Raw genomic sequence first — 5,000 nt, forward strand, 5'->3', positions numbered from 1 at the left:
CACCGCGCTTCGCACCGGGCCCGCGAGGACCTACTTTGGCCGCAAGGCGCCGCGAGCAGGGGGCGCCGGCGCGCAGCTGCGCCGCCTGCCGCGTCCGTCGGCCGGCGCGCCTGCCACCGGCCGCCCCCACCAGCCGGCTGTAGCGCGTGCGCCCACGCACCGCGCTGCCAGCACGCCGGGCGGCCCCCCCTCACCGGCCGGGGACGGTCCCACCCAGCCACCGCCGCGTATCGCCTCACACCCAGATCCCCTTTCACGTTCGTGGGCATGGTGGGTCCCCTTTCACGTTCGTGGGCATGGTGGGTATCCCTGAAACAACCGGTTAATAGCTCGACCGATCGTCGCCAACACTGATTCACCTCTAGCGAGAACAACCGCACCACAACGGGTTACCGGTTGTTCATTTGCGTAACGTCACCAGCAAACGTACACGTCCATCGCCATTTGCAACGAGTATTGCATGCCTGTGTCAGGTGTCACAACACACTACGTCTGCCCACATAGACGCAACAACATGTGCACGCCTAGAGAACACGTGGAAGGTAGACCCCGTACGTATGCGGTGTCCATTGCGCGAACGACTGTCAGCCCGCCTCTGCAGCATGTCGCAGATGTGGAACGCGGTGCAACATGCTATCACGGTGTGTGAGAAGAGACGACTACGTCCGAATACACGCTCCACTACATCAACAGACTGCTCATGCTGATCGCCATCCAGGGCGTCCGTTCCTCCCACACGTCTGTATGGCGTACCACACTGCAATCCAGCTCTTATAGGGAGACGACACGTAGCTGCGTGCACAATATTTGGACTGTATGGTCCGCCGTTGCTAGGCGCTGTCGTCATACGGTCACATGGGCCACGATGTATCATTCAGTACATACGGAGCAATGTGCAGTACAGTTTGTGGGTTTTGCGTACATCGGCGGACAGGTGACAGGCCGTACCACAACGTAGGCTGAGTACGTCGGCATGCGAAGGGCATTGAACATGCAAACTTCTCACCGACCAGCTTGCGAAGGCAGGGGGGAAGGGGGGGGGGCATGTACGTCCTGCTGCTATCCACACTACAGTGTATAGCAGGAGCATGTGGAAAGTCAGCAACACCTGCAAGGTGTTTAACATGACGCGATACACAGGGGACCGGGCAGTGCGAGTAGCGAACTATATTGCGAGGGTTGCGGTTAGGCAACACTACACTACTTTAACGGGTTGCATAACAATTACAGAGCAGGTTCAGCGACAACGTGCGTCAGGTTAAGGCGCAATATAGTTTAGGTTACGGCGCACTTTAGGTTAGGTTAAGGCACATTATAGGTTAGGTTAAGGCACAACATGGGTTACGTTAAGGCACAACATGGGTTACGTTAAGGCACAACATGGGTTAGGTTAAGGCACAACATGGGTTAGGTTAAGGCACAACATGGGTTAGGTTAAGGCACAACATGGGTTAGGTTAAGGCACAACATGGGTTAGGTTAAGGCACAACATGGGTTAGGTTAAGGCACAACATGGGTTAGGTTAAGGCACAACATGGGTTAGGTTAAGGCACAACATGGGTTAGGTTAAGGCACAACATGGGTTAGGTTAAGGCACAACATGGGTTAGGTTAAGGCACAACATGGGTTAGGTTAAGGCACAACATGGGTTAGGTTAAGGCACAACATGGGTTAGGTTAAGGCACAACATGGGTTAGGTTAAGGCACAACATGGGTTAGGTTAAGGCACAACATGGGTTAGGTTAAGGCACAACATGGGTTAGGTTAAGGCACAACATGGGTTAGGTTAAGGCACAACATGGGTTAGGTTAAGGCACAACATGGGTTAGGTTAAGGCACAACATGGGTTAGGTTAAGGCACAACATGGGTTAGGTTAAGGCACAACATGGGTTAGGTTAAGGCACAACATGGGTTAGGTTAAGGCACAACATGGGTTAGGTTAAGGCACAACATGGGTTAGGTTAAGGCACAACATGGGTTAGGTTAAGGCACAACATGGGTTAGGTTAAGGCACAACATGGGTTAGGTTAAGGCACAACATGGGTTAGGTTAAGGCACAACATGGGTTAGGTTAAGGCACAACATGGGTTAGGTTAAGGCACAACATGGGTTAGGTTAAGGCACAACATGGGTTAGGTTAAGGCACAACATGGGTTAGGTTAAGGCACAACATGGGTTAGGTTAAGGCACAACATGGGTTAGGTTAAGGCACAACATGGGTTAGGTTAAGGCACAACATGGGTTAGGTTAAGGCACACCATGGGTTAGGTTAAGGCACACCATGGGTTAGGTTAAGGCACACCATGGGTTAGGTTAAGGCACAACATGGGTTAGGTTAAGGCACAACATGGGTTAGGTTAAGGCACAACATGGGTTAGGTTAAGGCACAACATGGGTTAGGTTAAGGCACAACATGGGTTAGGTTAAGGCACAACGTAGGTTAGGTTAAGGCACAACGTGGGTTAGGTTAAGGCACAACGTGGGTTAGGTTAAGGCACAACGTGGGTTAGGTTAAGGCACAACGTGGGTTAGGTTAAGGCACAACGTGGGTTAGGTTAAGGCACAACATGGGTTAGGTTAAGGCACACCATGGGTTAGGTTAAGGCACAACATGGGTTAGGTTAAGGCACAACATGGGTTAGGTTAAGGCACAACATGGGTTAGGTTAAGGCACAACATGGGTTAGGTTAAGGCACAACATGGGTTAGGTTAAGGCACAACATGGGTTAGGTTAAGGCACAACATGGGTTAGGTTAAGGCACAACGTAGGTTAGGTTAAGGCACAACGTGGGTTAGGTTAAGGCACAACATGGGTTAGGTTAAGGCACAACATGGGTTAGGTTAAGGCACAACATGGGTTAGGTTAAGGCACAACATGGGTTAGGTTAAGGCACAACATGGGTTAGGTTAAGGCACAACATGGGTTAGGTTACGGCACAACATGGGTTACGTTACGGCACAACATGGGTTACGTTACGGCACAACATGGGTTACGTTACGGCACAACATGGGTTACGTTACGGCACAACATGGGTTACGTTACGGCACAACATGGGTTACGTTACGGCACAACATGGGTTACGTTACGGCACAAATTAGGTTAGGTTACGGCACAAATTAGGTTAGGTTAAGGCACAAATTAGGTTAGGTTAAGGCACAAATTAGGTTAGGTTAAGGCACAAATTAGGTTAGGTTAAGGCACAAATTAGGTTAGGTTAAGGCACAAATTAGGTTAGGTTAAGGCACAAATTAGGTTAGGTTAAGGCACGATATAGGTTAGGTTAAGGCACGATATAGGTTAGGTTAAGGCACGATATAGGTTAGGTTAAGGCACGATATAGGTTAGGTTAAGGCACGATATAGGTTAGGTTAAGGCACGATATAGGTTAGGTTAAGGCACGATATAGGTTAGGTTAAGGCACGATATAGGTTAGGTTAAGGCACGATATAGGTTAGGTTAAGGTACGATATAGGTTAGGTTAAGGTACGATATAGGTTAGGTTAAGGTACGATATAGGTTAGGTTAAGGTACGATATAGGTTAGGTTAAGGTACGATATAGGTTAGGTTAAGGTACGATATAGGTTAGGTTAAGGTACGATATAGGTTAGGTTAAGGTACGATATAGGTTAGGTTAAGGTACGATATAGGTTAGGTTAAGGTACGATATAGGTTAGGTTAAGGTACGATATAGCGTAGGTTCAGATACACATTGTTGTAGGGAAAGGTGTATTGGGGGGGGGGGCGGCAGGTTCGTTGATAGTGATTATCGTAATTGGATGCCTGCGGTATTATCCGATTTGTCACGTCAGGATGCACTTTTGGCTCATGACAGGCGGCGCTCCGATTCCATGGTTGTGGCAGATCTGTGTCTTTCATTCCTGCCATTGTTTGTGTGCTGTGACAGGAGGCAGTATTGTGATGTTGGGTGCACCACTGTGTAGGACATGTGTGGGTGTTCGTGGCTTAGCTGAGCAATGTGCGGATGTCGGAAGGGTGGGATATTGTGTTTTCTGGGTGGACCTCCCGGTCTGGTAATGATAGTGTGGATTGTGTCATGTGGCGGAGAGGATGCACTGGATGTTCTTCCATGCTGGTGGTTAGATATTGTGTGTGATAAGAGAGTAGTGTGTGATAAGAGTGTCTGGCTGACGTGTGGTTCTCATTGTGTGCAGAGTCTTTCAGCATGTATAGGGACGGTTGTATATATTATCTGTATTCTGATGGCTCTGCATCTATTACTAATCAGTGCCGTGTATACGGTTACTCTAGTTCCAGTCGAAACTGTTCTATCTCTGTACATTAGTGACACTGCGGCTCCACTATGTTGCCGCCCCTGTCGGCCGTTTCCCCCAGTGTATGGCTAATGATTATCAGCAATCAGTCTATTAGTCAATACCGGTAGTGTGACGACGTCAAATGTCCGGGATGGGGGAAGCTACACCCTTCCCGTGGGTCAGGGCCTAGAAAGACTCTTCCCACGCAGGAGACTCGGACTGTCGTTACTCTTCCGAGACATATATGTGCCCAGCGTTTTTTTGCGGCTGCGAGTGCAACGCCAGGAGGCTCGGACTGTCGTTACTCTTCCGAGATATATATTTGCCCAGCGTTTTTTGCGACTGCGAGTGCAACGCCCACGGGTGCCGACATGGATGGGGCGCTTCCTAGCTGATGGCTCAGCATGAGAATCCGTACAGTGAGCAATGCGATCGCGTCTGTAGCTTGTACGTGGTACAGCTCGCAGCTCATGAATAGGGACAGCGGGAATGTCGCATATTGGAAATATCTCTTCATGAAACGCATGTTATAGGTGTGAATTGCACCTTACGAGTGCGGGAAACGTCCGCCGTTCATCCGCTGGCGATGCGAGTTGGGCGGTTGGGGTGGGGCACGAACGGGTGCAGGTGGTGTGATTGCCGGTCCACGACTTCGTGCGGCAGAGGCACTGGCGTATGGGTGCTGTGGTCGACAGAGGCTGCATGCTTTGTGGGTGGCGTCGA

The sequence above is a fragment of the Schistocerca serialis genome, unplaced genomic scaffold (assembly GCF_023864345.2).
Source record: "Schistocerca serialis cubense isolate TAMUIC-IGC-003099 unplaced genomic scaffold, iqSchSeri2.2 HiC_scaffold_1221, whole genome shotgun sequence".
Classification (NCBI taxonomy): Eukaryota; Metazoa; Arthropoda; class Insecta; order Orthoptera; family Acrididae; genus Schistocerca; species Schistocerca serialis.